Source organism: Nannospalax galili, unplaced genomic scaffold, assembly GCF_000622305.1.
Source record: "Nannospalax galili isolate Female #2095 unplaced genomic scaffold, S.galili_v1.0 scaffold78, whole genome shotgun sequence".
In the NCBI taxonomy this organism is placed as follows: Eukaryota; Metazoa; Chordata; class Mammalia; order Rodentia; family Spalacidae; genus Nannospalax; species Nannospalax galili.
The window spans coordinates 4,856,172-4,868,016 of record NW_008343387.1 but is presented as its reverse complement, the minus strand read 5'-3'; the positions used below and the strand labels follow the sequence as shown (position 1 = coordinate 4,868,016).

The 11,845-nt window shown below is 40.6% G+C and overlaps 1 protein-coding gene across 4 annotated transcripts in view; it reads left to right on the top strand.

Moving 5' to 3' along the window:
* The first annotated feature begins 1,488 nt into the window (after window positions 1–1,488).
* Fbxl4 (F-box and leucine rich repeat protein 4) overlaps window positions 1,489–11,845 on the top strand; it is a 71,428-nt gene continuing 61,071 nt past the window's right edge. For 3 of the 4 annotated variants that reach the window (XM_029566707.1, XM_008839613.2, XM_017799772.2), the window contains exons 1-2: window positions 1,489–1,577; window positions 11,647–11,762. The gene's annotated coding sequence lies outside the window, so the exon portion shown is untranslated. Of the gene's footprint in view, window positions 1,578–8,115; window positions 8,232–11,646; window positions 11,763–11,845 lie in introns of those variants that run through there. The other variant, XM_029566706.1, reaches the window with a different exon arrangement.

The window sequence follows — 11,845 nt, the reverse complement described above, 5'->3', positions numbered from 1 at the left end:
TTATAATGTTCTGGATCTTTTTGGTGTCTGTTGTGATGTTTCCCCTTTTGTTTCTTATTTTGTTGATTTGAACATGCTTTCTTTTTGTTACCTGGGTTAAGGTTCTGTCTATCTTGCTTAGCTTTTCAAAGAACCAGTAAAGAACCAGCTCTTAGATTCATTTATTCTTTGGATTGTTTTGTTTCTATTTCATTAATTTCTGCTCTGATATTTGTTATTTCTTCTCTTGTGCTGGGTTTGGGTTTCATTTGTTCTTGCCTTTCCAGCATCTTGAGTTGCAGTGTTAGGTCTTTTATTTGGGCTCTTTCTAATTTTTAATGTAGGCACTTAGAGCTATAAACTTCCCTCTTAGGACTGCTTTTAAAGTGTGCCAGAAGTTTTGTTGTGTCTATTGTCCTTGTAGTTGAATTCTAGGAATATTTTTATTTCTTTCATAATTTCTCCTTTCACCCATTCATCATTCAGGAGTGTGTTGTTTAATCTCCATGAGTTCATGCAGTAAATAGGGCTTCTTGCAGCATTGATTTTAAGCTTTATTGCATTAAGATAGAATGCGTGAAACTATTTCTATTTTTTTTTTTTTTTTTGTTTTTTTTGAGGTTTTTTTGTGCCCCAGTATGCGGTCATTTTTGAGAAAGTTCCCTGTGGTGCTGAATAGAACGTATAGCCTTTGGTGCTTGGGTGGAATATTCAGAAGATGTCCGTTAGGTCCATTTGATGTCTGGTATCATTTAATTCAGACAGCTCTCTACTAAAAGTAGTTCATTATTGTGGGTATGGGCAATGGCTCAGTAGTTAAAAGCACTTGTTGCTCTTCCAGAAGAGAAGAGCTCTGTTCCTAGCACCCAGCAGTTCACAATCACATGTAATTCCTGCTTCTGCAGGGGATCTGATACCCTCTTCTGGCATGAACAAATATACACACAACCATCTACATGTACACAGAAATAAAAGAAAAATAAACCTTTTAAAAAAGTTTTCCATTATAGAAACCTTGTGAAAAGATAAATATGATGCCAACTAACGAAAGGTTCATAATCATCTACTGATAATGAATGAAATGCATCTTCATCAGAGGTAGTGGTCCTGGGGCTTATGAATGTTATGATGAAAGCAAGCCTTCAGGGGAGATTTGTGTTTGGGGCTGAGGAGGTTTGTTAACTGGTGGATCATGGTTGTGTAGCAATGAAAGCATACAGTCCCCTGCTCTGCAGTTGTGCCAAGGCTACATCGCCCAAGTCGACGACTCTGAAGAAGGCCCAGCCGGACTACGGATGGAGGCTGGTCCTTCGAAAAGACAAATACCAAGATGTTTTTGCCACCACCAGCAGCTGCGGAGCAACTAAGCAATTTATAGAGCAGCACCGCCTGGGCAAGGCCGGGGGCAGGACGTGCCAGCAGCTCCGTACAGCAGCGAGGCCCCGGCCGGGCTCCGCCCTCCTCCCGAGCTCCGCCCCTGTCGCCGGCTTCCTTCCGGGTCGCCCGGGGCTGGGCCGGCCGCGCCGGATCCCGGGAGCCGCCCCCACGGCCCGCCGCGCGGTCGGGTGAAGTCGTGCACCGCTCCCGGAGCCCGCAGGGTACGGCCCTTCCTTTCCTTCTTCTCCCGAGGGTCTCGCGTCCCCTAGGTCGTGGGCGGCCCGGGCGCGCCGTGTTCGGGGAGCGAGGGGCCGAGGCCCTGGGCGGGCGCGTTCTCCGCCGCGGCGTCTGCGCGCTGCGCGTCTGTCTGCGGACTCCGCTGCGCTGCTGGCCCTGGCTCGGCAGAAGCGGCTTTCCCGCGCTGGACGGTGCCTTTCCACGCACGCCCAGGCCGAGTGCCAGGCTCAGCATGTTTGCTGTGGGGATCAGCATTTCCTTGGCTTCCAAGTGCTCTTGCTCCAGTGCTCCGAGATTCAGTCACTAACTGAAATACACAAATACTAGGACGTTAAGACGGGGAAAAGCCCGGGATCTAGGGCGTGTTGGCAGGGCCCCTCTCTGGTTTCATGTCCTGCTGCGCTCAGGAAAGACACTCTCCCTTTAAGTGCGCGATACAGACACGTTATTTCCCCTTTAGGAGCACTTGTGTTGTCCTATGCAATGTATTTTACTTCTTGGTTGAGTCCAGGGGGCGGTCTTGGGATCCCGTACTAAGACTAAGCTCTTGGGAGAGAAAAGGTCAATTGCAGTTGTCTTTAGAGGCACTGTACCTCGTCGGTGTTAGGCTGTCTGTATTCATTGATTTGCATTCTTTCCACATTTTTGAATACCAGTTTTTTAAAACTCGTGCGCCAAATTTTGGCCCTTTTTCTGTTTATGTGAGTGTGTGTGTGTATGTTTGAGACAGGGTCTCATGCAGCCTTGCCTGGCCTGAAGGTCGCTATGTAGACCAGGCTAGCCTTGAACTGGCAGAGATTGCCTGCCTCCTGGGTTGCTGGCTTAAATTAAAGGCATATGTTGCCACAACAGGCAATTTTTAGCTATTGAATCCTAATCTGTTACTGATTTGAAAGTCAGAGGTTAGTGCATTATAAGATGGTTAATTCTTTCAGTCACACCAGAATGGAGTAATTGTGGTCCTCTGTCAGTTAACTTGGTCAGTTAAGAGAAACAGCCTGTTCTATTTTACTTTGTGGATCTTGTCTTGTCTTCTAATTTTGCTGTACTTAACATTAACCATCTTCATGAATTTAACTTTGGACTCCTTTTGGGCTTTTCATCCTGTGATTTATGTATTGAATGTTCCCCATGTGCCTTCCTGTGGACCACCTGGATGCTGTTAGTAGTTTTACTCTGTTTTGGTGTAAGATAAGTAACACTGTACCTTTTGGGTTACTAACAGGTGTGACTCCTTTGTCATTTGTTGAGTTGGGGTTTTCCTTCCTGACAGGTGCTGTATATATCATGGCACTTGTTCTTGTATATTCTCCAGACTCTATACTGTTAGTAGTGGTCTGACTTCCCCTGGAGCGACCATGCTGCACTGTTACTCTTAGCTTTACAGTGTGTTCTACTGTCTAATGAATTGAACCTTGCTTGGCATGTTGTGGACATTGCTGAATATTTTTGTAATGAGCATTTAGTGGGGGCAAGTTGAATTCTTTCTTTATTGACTTTATTGACTTCTTTGCCAGTTCTTGAAATTCTTTTCTGCTTGCCTTTTCCATGGTCATTTGAATTAGTGACCATTTTTTAATAAACCTGAACTCCAACTCACCATGGAGAGTTGCTCCTCAGAGTTGTACATACAGCAGCTGATTCAAATTCTGTATGTCTCTTGAGTTTGTATTTCGCTGTAATATGTAGAGCATGACTCTTCATCAGCTACAGTACAGTGAGGAGATAAATGCCTCCCTCATGGCCTCATGCCCATCCCAACAGGATATTCCAGATGTCAAATTTTCCAGTGTTGCTATTGTAGACACTTAAACACTAATCATTGCTTAGTAATTTGTTCTTACTTTCCAGATATTCAAGTATGTGTATGTGTGTTTATTTCATATAGTCTGTGACATATGTAACTTTGTGCAGCTTCTGTTTAATAATCATTGATGAGCATCTCTTTTATATAACATCTTGTCCTTTTAAAAGTCTTTTTGGTAAGTTACTGTAGGAATAAACTAACAGTTACTTTAACCAATCTGTTGATTCTTAGGATACTATAAATTTATGTCACAACTGAAATTAGAGCATCATTTTTGTATGTGAGTAGCTCCCCCTTACCTCCCATTTCTTTCCAAGGTTTCAGTTACCCACAGTCAGCCTTGGTTTGAAAATATTAAATGGAAAATTCCAAAGTAAACACGTTAAACTTCAATTTAAATTAAATTGTGTACACTTCTGAGTGATATAAATCATGTGTCATCCTGATCCACGAACCATATCTTTGTCCAGTGAATCCAACACCTCTCATTTGTTAGTTAATAAGTAAGTGGCCTGGCTATCATATCAGTTGGTGGTTTTGCAGTGCTGTGTTTAAGTAAGCTTTTTTTAAAAAAAAAAATTAATAATGTTACCAAATCTGGCTCAGAAGTACTCTTGTTAGAAATTTGGATATGCCATAGAGAAGCCATCAAGTGCTTCTCTTAAATGAAAGGTTGACTAGGTATGTATGTATGGGAAGAAGTATGGTATGTATAGGATTCTGTGCTATCCATGGTCCACAGTGGGATTTTGAAGCATCTTTGTATACTGGGAGGCCATTAATGTATATATTTGCATATTTATTTATTTCCTTGATGCAAATGCTTAAATTGCTGGGTCAAAAACTATAAATTTTAAATTTGTGAAGATTCTGCAATAGCACCTTCAAAAAGATTGTTGGTAAGACTAAATTTATATAATTTATAAGACTGCTGCTTTTAATGTATCATTGTCAAAAAAGGTCAGAATTTGAGAGTGTGTCCTGCTTATGAAAGCCAAGTGTTTTATGGCTGTTTACAGAAGGCATGAGACTCTTGGGTCAGAGACAAAGTGCTGTCAGACAGTGTCATCTTGTGCTGGGTCCTAGAATCCCAGTTTTCACAGGCTGATATGACAAGGGTCAGATGGCACTAGCATCTGCAATAGATTGTGTGAAAAGAGGAGACTCTTGCATCTTTCATAGAAGGTTACAAGTAAAGTTTCACAGTAGGTTACTTGACTGTCTGTTACTCTTGGTAGACACATGAGCCTTATTTTCCTGGGTAGTTAACAAGCCTGCGTGCTACTACTGGGAAGACTTCTGTATCTACCAAGATTGTTTGCTATAAATGCCAGTGAAAAGATAATTGGAAACACTGTGTATAAACCATGCAGAAACCAAGATATCCGCACAATTATTGCTAAGACAGTGTGACCGTTTTTTACATTTGGTAGTTTTGGTATGAAAGACACTATCTTATTATTGTTTTAATATTGTCTTTCTTTGGTTATCGATTGAGTGGAATATATTTGTTTATTGGTTTTCTGTTCTTCTTGTTATAATAGTTTGTTGATGAAATATTTTAGATATTAGATATACTTGTTAAAGCCAACCCAGGAAGCTGGGCGTGGTTGTGCACACCTTTAACCCCAGGAAGCTGGGCGTGGTTGTGGGCGTGGTTGTGGGCGTGGTTGTGCACACCTTTCACTCCAGCACCAGGGAGCCATTGCCACATGTTGCTCACTTACCTGGAATGTTAAATCCCAGCTCTTTTTTTCTGATAAATCATTTCTATCCTGATTTCACAGATGCCTCTTTCTTGTTCTTTAGTTCACAGAAACTTCTAAAAAGCCTACTACATTCCAGACATTTTTATCACCTCCTTGCATTTTTTGAAAGGATACCTTGAAAATTGGAATATAATTTTCCTTTGCCTTTTTTGTTTTGGTCTTTTTGAGACAGCGTCTCCCTGTAGCCTCAGCTGTCCTGGAACTCAGTATGTAGACCAGGGTGGCCTTGAACGCACAGAGATCCAACGAACAAACAAAGGCTTAACTAATTCTCAAAGAATTAATAAAAGTATTTTTAAGGTTTAGCTGGAACATGTACTTAGAGGAAAAGAAAATACGATTTTAAGGCAGCCTTCCCAGTAGCCTTTCTACTGTATTATATGTCTTCTAAGCATGTGGGATTGGAAGATAAATAATGAATATGATGAAAGAAAAGGGAGACTTTCACCAGCACCTGGGCTTTGTTTTGCCTTATATCTGAGGCCAGAGCCTTACAGGCATTTTACCCGTGCTCTCCTATTCTTTCCTCTTGGCTTGTCTCCTGTCCTAGCTCTTAGGTTAGTGGATTTTTTCATTTTTTTTTAACACCTGTAGTTTTTCCAGTTCTCCGTAGTCAGTCTATGGTCTTATCAGAGATCTGGAGTGTTAAATTTTTTTGTGTTTGAGAAATAGCTTTCTTTTACTTCTTTAATCATATCTTTCATGAATCTTTCTTTAATTTCAATCAGAGTTTCTTTGTAGCCAGAGTCAATTCTCTTTTATGCATTCAGTGGCAGCTTTTGCACACTGAAGTTCCCACTTTTTTATCTCTTTGAACCGTGAAATTTCATTATGTATACTATCCCTTCTTAGATGATTCCAGGGAAGTTCATACATTTGATTCTTTCCTATTGTGTTTCAGTTTTTATTATCCATTTTCTTCCTCTTTTTTTCCATATCAAGTTACAAAACTTTTTTTTCACATGAAACTTGTCTTGAAAAATCATTGATTTCATTTCTATGCTTTAAGCTTGTTTATTATAATTCTTGTGGTCAAATTATAAAACAAGAAAGAGTTATTGAGTGCATGTTGGCATACTCTGGGTCTTACAGGTTTAGTTAAACTTAAGATATATTCTCTGGGGACTGCAGAGATTCTTTGGAGAGATGGCTCTGTGGTTAAGAGCACTTGCTGCTTCTTGAGGCCTCAAGTTCAGTTCTTAGCAATCATCTGTAACTGAAGGTCCAGGGAATCCCATTCCCTCTTCTGGCCTCCACAGGCACCCATGCATATGTGGTGTGTGCATACACACATACACATAAATTAAAATTAAAAATGTTTTTTAAATAGATATACTCTCTGATTTTGAGGAATTCATAATCTGTTGAGAAAGTAAAGTGTCTTTCTGGCTAGGAAATATCAAAGAACAAGAGATGGCAGAGGAAACATGAATGATAGGTACATTCTGAACCTGATCTTGGGTGATAAGAGGGAGCAGAATGTTGGCCATTCCACTTTAGCTCGACTACCAGGCTGAAAACTCAGTGCAATTGAGGGTGTAATGATGGGTCTACCGGAAGGGTAGTGGGCACGGGGAGGAGAAGGAGAGAAAGAAGGCAGGGGCTAAGACAGGTAGAACTTTCTTGTATTATGCCATACCAAATCACCTTCCTCGAATATCTTCCTCTTCATACATTTTAGAAGAGTAAGAAAAAGAAGACTGTGCTGATTAGTTTTTGTCAACTTGATACAAACTAGAGTCACCTGGGAAGAGGGAACCCCAATTGTGGAATTGAGGACTGTCCTATGGCCATGTCTTAATTGATGTAGGAGGGCCCAGCCCACTGTGAGCAGTGTCGTCCCTAGGCAGGTGGGCCTAGGCAGTCTAAGAAAAGTAGCTGAAGAAGCTATGGGAAGCAAGCCAGCAAGCAGTGTTTCTCCTGTGCTTTCGTTCCTGCCCCCTGGTTCCTGCTTTGAATTCTTAGCTTCTGTCCGTGATGGACTGTGATCAGTACATGTAAGCCAAATACACCCTATCCTCCCCAAGTTGTTTTTGATCATGGTGTTTATTCACAGCAACAGGAAAGCAAACTAGGACAAAGACCCAGGGAAAGGACTGAAGAAAAATTCCCAGAGAAGCAGGAGGGAATGTAAGACAGTGTGTTCCTGTAGAAACTTAGAGGGCCGATGATGAGTCCTGAAACTGATCAGGTACTATTAGTTGAGTGCTGTACCACATTCTAATATAATTTCACTTTGTTCTCATGGTCCTTCATTCCTGTGTGCTTGGATTTCTAGATTGAATCAGATAATCCTTTTCTTGAAATAGTGTTTCTTGATAAGTTTCAGTAGGATTCAGAAGCGATGACACCTTTTCTTGATTTATGAGCACATTATGCATGCTTGCATTTGGTACTGTGCTGTAGAGTTGTCTATGCCCTTCTTTATCACTTTATGTCTGGGGCTGTTTGGTAAGTGTTGTGTTACGACCTGCCTTTAGCCCGTGCCTGTACTTTATTGCCAGTCATTGTCATTTTTTCCCATATCTTTTCTCTTCACTGGAAGCTGAGAATTCTTCTGTAAGTCTTAAGCTTGTCTTCCAGCTTCTTTCATTGCACTGTGGACTTAGCCTTTGCACTGCTCGGCTCCTGAGTGTTCTGTTGCCTTTTCCTGTGTATTTTGTGACGTCCCTTCCTTCTTTTCCCTCTGCCAGAGCATCAGCATCTCATCGCTGCTTCTGCCATCCTGCCTCTCTCCACATGATTGACTCCTATCTCACTTCAGGTCTTGGAAGTAAATATATATTCTCCCTTGTCTATACCTCTTAATTTCTCTTCTCCGCTGTTACTACTTTCTATGTAATTATATTATTTAACTTTGTTAGGCATTTTATAATATGAAAGATGTGATTGAAAATAGAGTTGTTCTATAATAAGATCATGTCCTATAAAGAAAGATGTTTCCTAAGGAATATGAAAGTCTCAAGATACAAATGAAAATGGCTGTTGTTGTATGTTCCTTGATCGTATTTCTGTGAAGTTTGATGTGTCCAGAGGATCGTCTCACATCATAATCACTGTTGGTAAGTGATTGGATTAAGCAACAAATAAAACAAGACCACTCTGTTGCTAATTTTGACTTATTAAGTGGAGTATCCTATCTTTCTATGTTATGAGAGTCTTTAGAGTAGCTTTTTATGTGAACTTGAAAGGAAAATACCTCCCTAAAGGTACACTTTATAATTACCCTGTTGGAAAATGCAGTGTTCTCGACTAATAGTTATATATTTGCACCACATTAGAGAGAAAAGTCATTTTGTCTCTGAATCCCATTATCCTCATAACTTCGAGCTTCTGATTGGTATACTCATTGGTCATCTCAGATTGCCCCTATGCCTGGACAACGGTCCAGGCAATACATGGGCAGTTGTGAACTTCTGCACTGAGCACTGCTGCTCACGTGAGTCCTGAGACAATTCCTCTCCTTTCATCTCCCAGGGAGAAGGAGAGGGAGCTAGCTCTTTCCCCTATGCATCCTGCCTACCCCCAGAACATTTTTATGTGTCATCCTATAGATTGAAAAGGAATTCAGAGTCAATAAAGTATGTTAGCAATGGCTTACGTACTTTTTTCCAGAACTATTTTTTATTCTAAAATTGGGAATTTCCTACATGCATATAATGTGGTTTTGATCAGATGCACCCCCCCATTCCCTCCCTTCCAGTTCCTCCCTGTCCCCTCCACTTTTGCTTCCCAGCTTCATGTGCTTTCTCTCATTCTTACTCTCTTTAAACCCACTGATTCCATTTAGTGTTGCCTATGGGTATAGGACCATCTACTGGTCCTGAAGAAAGCTCCTTCAATATCTGTCAGCTGCCAATAACTCTGCAGCTAGGAGTGGCACTTTGTGAGCCCCTCCCCCTCCATGCTGGGGTTTTGTCTGGTTTGATCTGGTGCAGGTCTTATGCATAAAATCCCAGCTGCTGTGAGTTCATGTGTACACCAACCCTATCATGTCCGGCAAATGCTGTTTTGCTGCAGACATCTACTACCTCTGGCTCTGAAAATCCTTCTGCCCCTCTTCTGTGATGATCCATGGGCCTTGGAGGAAGAGGTGTGACAGGGCTGAACATTCCTAAGTCTCTTATTTCTGTGCCATGTTTTTAAAAATCTGGTTTTGGCTTCTGTAATAACATGAGTAGCACTGATGTAGAGGTAAAGAATTTTCCCTTCATCTTTCAGCATGCCACACTGCTTTTGTTTTTCTCAGAAATTTCTTTTGCCCTTTTCAGCTTTATTTTACAAAAGTTAACTAAAGAGTCTTTATCTAGAATTAGAGAAACAAAATCCCATTTTACATTTCTAGTCTGAAGAAGTGTGAACATATATACTTACAGTTCATAACTCAGTTTTTACTTATGTTCCCTCAGTGCAAACTTAACTTTAACACAGCTTAGTAATAATAATAGTATTGTCCATATTATAATCTTGTTGGTTTTTACTTTATCTTGTAATGTTCAGTGGTAAAAACCAGTTGAGAAGCAGTTGTGAAGTTTGTACTTGTTATATGAACCCAAATTCGACTTTCATGCTTGTCTGGGTCTTCTTTTTGCCAAGAATGATTGTGAGGGTTCACATAAATGACGACACCTTATTTTGCAAATGTTTCTTAGGTCTCATTAAACTGAGTATTTACTGATTAGCAGTTAAAAAAAATAAAGAAGGAGCTTAATTTGGATTGAGAAGCAATGGTTCCTCTGTCCGCCTTGACCATTGTGCCATTGTGCAGCACGAGGCTATGTTTCTCTTAGGTGCTTTATTGTCTTTCCCCCAAAGGTCTTACTCTGATTGTTCTAATAGTCCTTGTCCTTATGGTGCAAATTCCTTTCTTTACTGCGTTTACCAGCTGACCTATTTGTGATTCATTATATAGCGACCTGTTACTTTTCGCAGAGATGCATCTTCCATGAGGATTTTTATTTTTCTTTTTTCTGGGTGGAAACAGCCTAGCACAGAGGTTTCGCATCTGTGCCTACCAGGTCCTAAAGTTTACCAGTTTGAAGCTAGTTTTTCCTTATCAATTTTTTTACTTGGGTAGAGTGGGATTCCAAACTATGAAGATGGTATGAATTTAGACCCTGGGCATGGCACATGCCTTACTCAGTTGGTACCGTGCCTGTGTGTTCCTCTGATCAGTGAGCTAGGCTGTTAGCCCTTGTTCCATGAACAGGGTGATTCCTTCTGATTTGGGCTTCATAAAGTCCTTCCAAATGTGACCTGTGTTTATAGGCATTGATAATTAACTCAAATGGGTGTTAGACCTTCTGTTGTCACTCCTCTGCCTGCTAAAGGCGTCTGCGCGTCAACTGAGCTTCAGCTTCTTTCCTCTGCTCTTGAGTTTCCTCTTTGTTTCTCACTACGGTGCGTTCCCTGCATTTGCTTAAGTTTAACCCTTTACTTCTTATTTCTCTATTTCTGTTTTATACAGCATCTCAGTGTGTTTGGACCAGGCAGACAATGAGAGACAGAAACATGCTATTGTTTATTTTTAAGTTATTTTACACTTTTATACTTTGTTTTCTTTTCACATCACCTTTCTATCAACATGTCATATTTTATACCTATTATGTACTGAGTATGCACTGATACCTATTAAGACATGAATACGTTTGCCTAGATTTTCTACTTCAAAAAACTTATTCCTAAATATTGACCGTGCTGGAATGACATCTGAGACAAATGTAGTGTCATTGGTGCCAGAGAGTAAGCTTGCTGAATGTCAAATCAGATGGTTGGAAACAAAATGAGGACTGAAACATAAAGTAGACTATTAAGGGTGGTTAAAACTTGGCTGGGTTTTCTATGTTAGTAAAGAAGAGAACTTACTGAACTTGGAGGAAAGCCTTAAGGCACCAAAGTAAGAAATTTCTATCGTGGATCAGAAAAGTCCATTGGGGGTATTTTAATGAAAGATTTAATGCAGGCCATGCTTTGTAATCTTAGTGCTGAAGTTTTGGAAGCTACTACATTGCTGTACTTTACATTAAAAAAGAGCTCATGTATTCTCCTTTTATCTAGACGAGTTTGGGCTCAGAACTTTACGAGTTTGATTTCCTTGTTCATACTGACAAGAGGCTGCTGCTCTGTCAGGACAGGACAGGACTGTGCTGTAAGCCACCGGGAAACAAGCATGTCCTCTTTGAAAGCTCGGGCCTCTTGGAATCTTCTTGACTGTGAAAAGTTAAAAACTAGACCAGAAATGTAAAAACACCCCTTGAACTCATAAAATATGTCTTGATGAATAGTTTGAAACCAAACTACAGGTTTGTAATCTCCAAGTAGATAGGGTTCACAAAAATTTTGAGAGATATAAGCCTGGTTGGAAAGTTGTAGTATATAGAGTAAATGACTGTTTATAAAAATAATCTTGGGATAATTTGAATTTCTAACTTAGAAATAAAAATGTTTAAAAAACCCAAAAAACTCCGGTCTTTCCAGGTAAAGATGCCTCTTTTCAGCATTTGTCCCTGAAAGCACTGTACCCGTTTGATCCCACATGGATGAGTGCCAGCTTCTGCACTGCCCATGCACGTTCTGTGACCACCTGAGCTGGGGTGAGTGATTTCCACTAGTAGATGGCAATAAACCAGATTCCAGGCGACCGAGACCTTCCCTAACAGATAATCCTAAGGGTGTA